Genomic DNA, 10,267 nt, shown 5'->3' on the forward strand with positions numbered 1-10,267 from the left:
TAGTCCCTTGACTATCATTGTACAGAGACCTTACCTAATTGGGAAAACTTAGGCACTATTACCATAAGAATATGTGACTATATTTTGGGAAGAACAAAACAACCAATATCTGTAAATGAAATTGTCAAGATTCCCTTCAACAAGATGGAGAATGGGTATTATCATTGTTTACAGATGAGGAAATTTAAATTCAGTGTCTAAGTACTGGTAATTCATACATGGTCACTAAGTTAATGAATGGCAGAAATAAGATTGAAGTTCAGATCTGTTTGACTATAAAAGTCTAATCCTTCCTGCATGTTTCAGTGTTTTTATATTTATGGATGTATTTAGTCTCTCATTGATTTAATCAATCATAATCAGTCAATCCATAGGTGTTTATTGAAGGCAAGTAAGACCCATTGTCATTATATGAAGTGAATGTACTGTAAACAAATTATGAGATAGTTAATAGGGAACCTGCATCCTAATTGGGGAGACACAGTTAGCCATGAAGAAATGAAAAAATAAGGTCAAATACCAAATTATGTGATGTATGTAACTAAAAATCAAGGAGAGTGAAAAACTACTGATTATACTGAAAAGGGAGAAAAATGATTAGAAATTGACTTTCTCACAGTTCTGGAATCCGGGAATCTGAAATCAAGCTAATATTAGGGCCATGCTCTCCTCAAAGGCTCTAGGGAAGATTCTGTCCCTTCCATCTTCCAAATTCAGGTGGTTGTCCACATTTATTGGCCTGTGGCCACATCACTTCTATCTCTGCCTCTGTCATCATGAGGCTTTTATCATTGTGTCAGATCTCCCTCTGCCTGACTCTTATAATGGCAGTTGTCATTAAATTTTGGGATCACTCTAGTCATCAAGGATGATCTCCACATCTTGAGATCTTTTATTATATCTACAAATACTCTTTTCCAAATATGTTAACATTCATAGCTTCTGGAAATTATGGAATGAAAATATATTTTCAATGCTACCATTTAACCCACTACATAAACTTTGATGTGCTTATGGGCTCTGTCTTATAACTCTGGATTTTTTCTTGGGAAGATACAGCCCACAGACTTGGAAGAAGCTACAGTATGGTAATTAAGTTCACAAATCCTGGAATCAGAGAGCGAGCATTTGATTTTCAAATATGACAATAAAATTATATATATATATTATTTGGTTATTATTATTTTCTCAATAATAGTACCTAATTTATAATAATTACCATAATAACACTTATTGGATGTTTATTATGCAATAATACCTATGCATGTATTACATATATTATATCTATATATATAAAAGGCTAAGCGACCATCTGACCAGCTATGACACACAATGATCACCAGGGGGCAGGTGCTCAACAAAGGAGCTGCTGAGCTGCAGTGACTTGGCAGCCACGGTTCTTGGGTCATGCACCCTGAACCAGAGAGGAGGGAGCCCATTTCTGGGGTGTGTTACCTGAGAACCACCCTCTCACCATCCAGGACCTCTCGGGGTATGTCAAAGAGCCGGTTTTAGCTGATCCCTGCAGGCTAGGCCGAGGGACCCTGCTCACTCTGCAGAAGAACTTTGTGGTGTGGCTGGCCAGGAGGGGCCATGGGAGATTGGCTCCAGAACGAGCCTGGCCTATCTTGTCTAGTCCTGCCCTGCCAGCCATCTTCTAATTAATTTCCTTTCAATGTGCATGAATCTGTGCATCGGGACACTAGTTTAATCATAAAAGGCATCCTTTGAGGCAGGTATTATCATTTACTCCAGCTTAATGATGAGGAAACTGAAGCATTAGAGAGGTTAAGTAACATATCCAGAGTCATAAGGTAGTTGGTGGCATCAAACTCATATCTATGAACTATAACTGCCTCAATATTATGTTATCACAATATCTAACTAGAAGATTGCTGAAGGTATTAAAGATACTATCAGGTGTATAAGGGCCCTTTAACAAATAGTCATTATTAAACCATAACACCTCACCAAAGATATACAGATGGCAAATCAGCATATGAAAGATGTTCAACATCCTATGTTCTTATAGTCTTTGGTACACTTACATAAGAGAGTTTTCTGAGAATTTTTTTTCTTTTTTTATCTTTATTTTTTTTATAAGCCTTGTTTTGTCCTATCTTGGTTTTTCTCTGATATCTATGGTTTTTATTTTTATTTTTTTGTGAGTATGTGTATGTGTTATCCATATTTTGTAGTAGTTTTCTGGTGAGATGAGATGAGCTGCATTTTACAGCAAAAGGGAACTGAGGCTCAAATAGAGTAATCACCTAAGGTGAGGCAGCTAGCAAGCAATAAAGCTCAAATTCACCCAGAACCCTCTGATTCTAGGAAGTACATTCTTAGCCTGTTGTCTTCATTGAACTAACTGGTCACTTGCAAACCTCAGAACACAGTGGACATTTCTAACTGAATATTTTTATGAAATAAATGAGCTAGTAGTTGAATCAGTTCTCCCATAAAATGCAATTACCACTGAAAAATAATAGCCTATGTTTAAAGGACCTTTGCTTCAAACCATTATCTTTTACTTACTTGTTCCATTTTATTACATCAGCATTAAAAAAAGCATACTCACTCAACACAGTAACCTATACTTAGAACTAAACATTAGGCAATTCTTAAACAAATACAAGGAATTTCTAGAACAACTGAAATAACATAAGCTTGTAACATGTCAACAGGTCACACACATTGGAAAAGAATGGGGAAAATTAGCTTGTGTTGTTTACTGCTACTTTTGTTGATGTGAAGTTTTTCCTGTGAATAACTGTGGGTTTTCTGGTGGTTTTTATGAATCTGTGCAGCATAATTGATGGTTTTTTCAGTTATGAAGAGAATTACTAATATGTATCCAAACACATTTTATGAGAGTGAGAACATTCAAGCACTAACTAGAAAATTGGGAAATTTGAAATATAATCAAGACACTAAAGAGAGGAACAATTTCTATTTTTAAATTTAATTTATGTACAGTTTCTATCATGGGTTAGTTTTTATAAAGACTATATTTTTTAGAGCGGTTTTAGGTTCATAGCAAAATTGAGAGAAAGTCCCCGAGACTTCCCATTTAACTCCTGCCCACTCCACCAGATAGTTAGCATCTCTCACTATCCCCCACCAGAATGATGCTTTTTAAAAAGAAAATTAGAATCCTTGACTAGCTTCCTTTTGTTATATCTACATATAATTTATGAGGAGGACATATTGGTTCTACCTTTAAAAAATATCCAAGATTTAACCAATTCTTATTTTTCTTACTTTTACTACCCTAGTCTGAGCCATCATTATCTCTTGCCTTAATAGTGTTCTCTCTGGTAAGTCTGTACCTGTTTTTGCCTGTCCTATAGCCCAGTGGTTGGCAGACCGAGGCTCATGAGCCACATGCGGCTCTTTGGCCCCTTGAGTGTGGCTCTTCCACAAAATGCCAAGTCTATTTTGAAGAAGTGGCCTTAGAAGAAGTTTAAGTTTAAAAAATTTGACTCTCAAAAAGAAATTTCAATCATTGTACTGTTGATATTTGGCTCTGATGACTAATGAGTTTGCCGACCACTGCGATAGCCTATTCTAATAAGGTGGCCAGTGAGTTTTATTTCTCTGCTTAAAACCCTGTGATGGCACCCAGTTCACTCAAAAAGAAAGTGAGAGACAAGACAATGGCTTGTAAATACCTACATTACTCTCCCTCTTCTCATCTTTGAGCTCTTCTCTTTCAGTCCCCTCATTTGTCCACTCCATTCCTGCTGCACTGGCCTTTTTGTTGTTCCTCAAACATTCGGGACAGATTTTAGGGGCTGTGCCCTGGCTATTTTTTATACCTGGAAAAATCTTCGTCAGATACCCACAAGGCTATTTCTCCATATTCTTCAAGTCTTTGTTCAAAAGTCATCTCCTCAGTGTGGCCTAATCTGACCATATTTTTTAAGAGTCTCAACTCTGACACTTCTGGCTTCTCTTATAAGCTTCTTACTTTTTCCTCTTAAGTGATAAAATTTCTCAAAATTTCATTCTTGCCCTATTTCTTTTTTTCTCTCTTCATGCAATTTCTAATGACTACCAGATATGCATCTCCAGCTTTAACTTCTTTCCTGCCTTTTAATGTATGTGCTAAAAATACATAAAGATCTCTAAGGAGAGGTTTGCATTAACTATCCTTTTATTTCTCCTTCCCTTTTATCTCTGTGTTCTGGTGCTAGACCATTAATAGCTAGTCTTCCTCTCTCTAGTCAATTTGTGTTCAGCTTATCTAGCTAAGATCATCCTCCTTAATATTGAGACTGCTTCCTGAGCAGCACTGGAGGCTATGCACACAAAATGGGAAATCATTATCCTTGTGAGTGTGTGAGAGTATTGAGGTTGCAACAAGTCTTAGCAGCTCTGTTGGTGTAGCTCAGTGGTTGAGCATTGACCCATTAACCAGAAGGTTATGGTTCAATTCCCAGTCAGGGCACATGCCAGGGTTGCAGACTCAATCCCCAGTAGAGGATGTGCAGGAGGTGGCCCATCAATGATTTTTTCTCATCATTGATGTTTCTATCCCTCTCTCTCTCCCTCCCTCTCTCTGAAGTCATTAAAAATAGTTTTTAAAAAGTCGTGGCAAAACCTTGGCACATATTTGTGTAGAGCATAAATTATTCTCAGGTGCTGGTGAAAGATAAGTCATTAAAATTTTATTTCTTTGTCAAAACTAAAATAAGAGACAAATATTATGCCCGATAATACCTTGAGTTTGAAAAATACGTGTTTTTTTGTTGTTGTTGTTGTTGTTGTCTTTTTTCTTTTTTTTTCTGTAGAGTACTTCTCTGAAGAATTAAGAATTATGAGCTTAGGGTATTATTCCTACCTGGAGTAATATGAATGATAACTTGGGATTTTCGTGGAACAACACACTTTGGAAACAACAGGAGTAAATCAGCATGATGAAAAAAATTTTAAGTACCATAATTACAGATGGAAGAGAAAACTACAGTCAGAATTCTTTTCCCACAAAACATAGGACCCAGTTCTGCCTCTGAACTTTATAATTGAGAGCTGGCCAAGATAAAAATAGCAAAATATAAGTCTTAGGATTAATCATAGACCCTTCTTTCTCTTTTATTCATTTTATCCAAAATACAGTCATTCAACTTGTTTTTATGGTATCTCATACCCATCCTCTCCTGTCCACTCCAGTTGTTGCAGTCTTAACCCAGATGCTTCTAGAGCTTTACTGAAACACTGCCATCATCTCTAATATATTTTGCCCCCCTTTTTCAGTGTTCTCAGCTCTAATCTATTTTTTTCACTGATCCCAAAATAATTTTTCAAAAGTGTAAATTTGAGTCAAGCTCCTTTCAAAGGATTCTCATTGTGTACAATGTAGATTCACACATTAGTGTCAAATTTGCTCCATGATCGTGACTGCTGTTTTCTTGTCTGGCAGTGCTCCTTCTTCACATCCCTTTCACTTCAGCAACAGCGCTCTGCTTCATAGATCCCAGGAGCTGCCGTGCTTCTTCTCAGGTGGTTGACTGTTCACAATCTACTCATTTTACCTAGACCAGTGGTCGGCAAACTCATTAGTCAACTGAGCCAAATATCAACAGTACAATGATTGAAAATTCTTTGGAGAGACAAATTTTTTAAACAAACTTTTTCTAACATCATTACTTCAAAATAGACTCACCCAGGCTGTGGTATTTTGTGGAAGAGCCACACTCAAGGGGCCAAAGTGCTGCATGTGGCTCGTGAGCCATAGTTTGCCGGCCATGGGCTTAGACGGACTCTTTTCCCTCTCTCTCCTGTCACATCACTACTGTATTTTTCATGATGCATATTAAACATCTTCCCTTAATGGCACCAATTTCCTATTCTCAGTTGCTTTTTAATCTTATCAAATCATATATATAGCCAAAACCGGTTCGGCTCAGTGGTAGAGCGTCGGACTGCGGACTGAAAGGTGCCGGGTTTGATTCTGGTCAAGGGCATGTATGTTGGTTGCAGGCACATCCCCGGTAGGGGGTGGGCAAGAGGCAGCTGGTCGATGTTTCTCTCTCATCGACGTTTCTAGCTCTCTATCTCTCTCCCTTCCTCTCTGTAAAAATTAAATAAAATATATTTTTTTAAAATCATATATATGTGTGTGTGTCTTTAATCTAGCACATATTACTCAATTCTAATATTATATATTATTTTATCTTTATTATTATAGACTGCAAGGTGCCAGAATTTAAAGCTACAGTTTTCATTTCTGTACAAGTGGTGCTTAGTACTGTAATAGCCTAATAAATATAGAAGATATATATATGTGTGTGTGTGTATGTGCGTGTGTGTGTGTGTGTGTGTGTGTGTGTGTGTGTGTGTATATGCGCGCAGGAAAGTAGGAAAGAATAAAGGAAGGAGCAAAAGAAAAAAATGAAGGAAGGGAGAGAGGGAAGAAGGAAGGGAAAGAGGAAAGAGTAAAGAAATGGTCATAAAATGTACTTTATTATAGAGATAGCCATACAAATGAAATCTGTCTTTCCTGAGCTGGGCTTTTCCTTCTGCACATATTTCAGGCTCTTGTCACTTTGCTGCTTTGGAATGAGAACATTTAGCTGGACTGTAGAAAAGCTGCAAAAATTATTTGGCCTCAGTGATTGTGGCTTTTTCTTTCTAAACACACAGGAGAGGAACTGAAGTTAGCTGTGCCTGTGGTGTCAGCTACACTGTTTGAAGTCCATGTGAAGACACAGATGGATGCCAAAGTGGCAATTTGGGGGCCACAAAGGATTGTTAGCTGAACTTGATGTTCTAGTTGGCAAGTTTAACATATATTCTTCTCCCACATAATTGGATAGTGTTATGATCACATCATACCACCAGCTCTGCCTTATTGTAGAGGAGCTTTATCATGGTAAAGAGGCAAGAGTTACTTCCTCACAATTATAATTTTGGCTAGACTAGCTTCCCTTTTTCTTAGGCTCAGAGTGAATTGACCATAGAAGTACTGACATTTTTGAGAAATTTATTTCACTTGGATTTTATCCATGTTTGATATAATTAACTTCACATCTGCTTGAAGAAGGATCCATTCATCCCCCAATTTTAGCTTCTTGCTGTTGAACTACAGTTGGTTTAAAATAATTTTATTGTCAGCAATATCTCAGTGATATGAAATATGTATGGTAACACTATTTCTTACATTTAGAGTAAGAAAGCTTGAAGAAATCTTGGACGTTGCCTAGTTCAAGCTCCTCATTTTACTCTCTTTTTTTTTTTCTTTCTGCAAAAAGCTTTATTGTTTCATTTGGTTAATGCAGGGGTCTTCAAACTTCTCTCATTATGAGAATCACCTGGTGGAGTTGTTAAAACACAGATTCCCGGATCCCAACTATAAGAAGTGCTATCAGGAATCTGTGTTTTAACACCTCCACCAGGTGATTCTCATAATGAGAGAAGTTTGAAGACCCCTGGGTTAATGTATGGGAGAGGGTTTCAAGATGGTTAACAGAATGGCTAGTAGTTTCAGGGTTAGGCTCAGGTACAAATTGGACACCAGGGGAATAAGAGAGGCCCCTTACAGGCCTCTGGGCTCCAGAGGCTCTTAGTCCTGCTTGAGGGTGAGCCTTTTAAAGAGATACTCGCCCAGCCCAACCTGGGGGCACAGCCAGCCTGCTGAGGTGAGTCAGATGCCGCTCATCTTCTTGATGAGTTTCACCTGCTCACCCTGAAAGTCATTCTCCAGGAAGTCACAGGATGAGGGTCTGTGCAGGCAGAACACAGAGCACGCAGCTCCCCAAGGGCCTGGTTCAGGTTCCTCTCCAAGGCCAGGGCCACTTCTATGGTGGCCTGAGTTTTGCCCACTCATCCTGGGAAGGCTCCTGCAGGTCCTGGAAGAGAATGCGGCCACTGCACTTGTTATGCAGCTTTAAGAGATACTCAGCGCCCTCATACTTCTCTGCCAACTCTCAGTCCTCCAGAGCCACATCATCATGGTGGAAACAGAAGCCCAGAGAGAGGTACGTGTGGGAGCCGCAGATGCAGGCTGGCCGGGTGGTTGACCACAGCCTCTGCCTCGGTGGAATAATGCTGACTAATATGGGAGCTCGTGGTCTTTCACTATCAGGAGTTAAGATAGAAGAAAAAAAGTCCGGTGTGTTGCCTGGTTCAGAGGTGGTTCTGAAGGTGGTGACTGGATAAGACACAGAAGGGTGGCCGGGGGCTGAAAGAAGAGTTGTTCCTGGGAGTGTTCCACCCAAACACTGTTAAAGCAAAAGACAGATCCAGGACTGCCAAGGGCACTGTCTCAATTTAGTCTTAAATATATTGGAACACAGAGCAGTTTGGTGACTTGCTCACAGTCACACCATCTTAGTGAAAGAGCTAACATTAAATTTCCTGCTGCTCTTTTCAGTTCATTGTGTTACAGTCAAAACTTGTCTAAAGCACTAATGTTTTATTTTTCTCAAAATGAAAATATGTTTATTCTAATTCAATAATGAAAATTGTGGAGGGATAATAAATACCTACAGAATGTTGATTATCAATTTACAAATCATGTATCATAGAAAAGTACACTTGAAACCATATGATCCTATTAACCAATGCCACCCTAACACATTTTTTTAAAAATAGAAAGAACGAAGCCAGTTTTGAATATGGGTCCTCATGCTATGGAACAGGGCTTTGCCCTTAATTGTGTTTTGTTCAATAGTATTGCCATTAGTTTTGTTTCATAGTACTCCATAGAAGGTATGCTTACCAAATATGTAGAAAGAGAGATAATACTGTAGTTTGCTCCAAATAATAGTGAATGAGGATGTACCATGAGCCAGGCATAAATTAACAACCAGAACTGCCCTACAAGGTATTAGGTATCCTGTGTCAGTTCTGTACCTGTCAGGAAACCAGAATCACACCAGGTATTTTGACATAAGAATATTGAGAACTGGTTAATGTGGGATTTGAAGTCTGAAATAGCAAAAAAGAAAACTTGGAGGCAGCACCAGAAGTAAGTTCCATCCCTAGCCTGGGGAACAAAGGGACCAGAGTGTGGTTTTCAGAATTTAGAAATGGGAATGCAGAGCCAGGGCCTAGAAGAGGAGGAGTTGAGTGATTGGTACTTCTGGTACTCAGGAGCTTGCAGGGGTCCCTGTGGAGCTAAAACTGAGGCTTCTGAGCAAGAAGAGACACCCAGCTGATGACAATCTTTTAGAAGCTTGGAGGAGAAACTGGCTGGTGGTGGTAGCTCTGAGGGGATGCTGTGACACTGGTTCTGGGAGTAGCAAGGGAGCTGGCGACTGTTGGGAAAAGGGTTGTTGCTGGTGCGATGATGAATGGAAGGGCATGTTCAAGGAAGTGCCTCTGCTCAATTTCCACCTCCCAATCCCCTGCCCCTCTAGTGGCAAAACTAACAGGAACCCAACAAACAAAGTGACAGCTCCACATCACAATATAAAATCAGAAGGGAAAGGTTTTGTCATTAAGACTTTCAACTAATGTTCATTGGGTGCCTTCTCTGTACCATGAACTCTGTGCCCTGGACTAACTCAGTTTTCTGTGAAATGGGGATAATTATGCCTACTGCAGAGAGTTAAAGATTAAGTGAAGTAAACCATGTGAGAATGTTGCGCAGTGCCTGATGATGATTATAAACAGTAGCACAATGAGACATGGCAAATCCTTGATGTATGTCAAATATGGCTGATCTTGATGATACAGTAGAACTTGACCTTATTCCAACATGGTATTTTAAAAGGTGAGATTTTGAATTTCATTAAATGGAGAATATACTCCCCAGTTTCCCACTCCCTTTACCTCTCCACATTGCTTATTATCTTGTTATGCCACACACTTAAGACTAACTTTTCAAGGTTTTTGAGAAGTCCATACTTTGTCTCCTCCCTCTCATAACTAATTCCATGTTTTAGCAGACACAGTTATCAATTTTTAAAATTCTTTCTACCTCTATGTTCACCCTTTCCAAGCACTAAAAAATGAGTAGTTTTTACTGTCTTTAGTGGAATAAACCAAAATCCATGAGTTAAAAAAAAATCATTTTAACATTATTTCCTGAAAGTTTATAGGTACAAAAGAGACAGAAAATGACTACTGCATTTTAAAAGTATTTTTAAACATGAAATTTACATGATCAGAAATGAGTATGGTAGTAGCTTTAAGGGATTAAATCCATTTTAGTGATATTTTAAAGAAGCTCACACTTCTTAATCCTTCGCATATAGTCAATTAGCATTTAAATCCAGCCCCCCTTCCGCAGCCCAAATTCATCATTTCTGTGTTGGTTTAT

This window comes from Pipistrellus kuhlii, unplaced genomic scaffold (genome assembly GCF_014108245.1).
Source record: "Pipistrellus kuhlii isolate mPipKuh1 unplaced genomic scaffold, mPipKuh1.p scaffold_m20_p_14, whole genome shotgun sequence".
NCBI classification, from domain to species: domain Eukaryota; kingdom Metazoa; phylum Chordata; class Mammalia; order Chiroptera; family Vespertilionidae; genus Pipistrellus; species Pipistrellus kuhlii.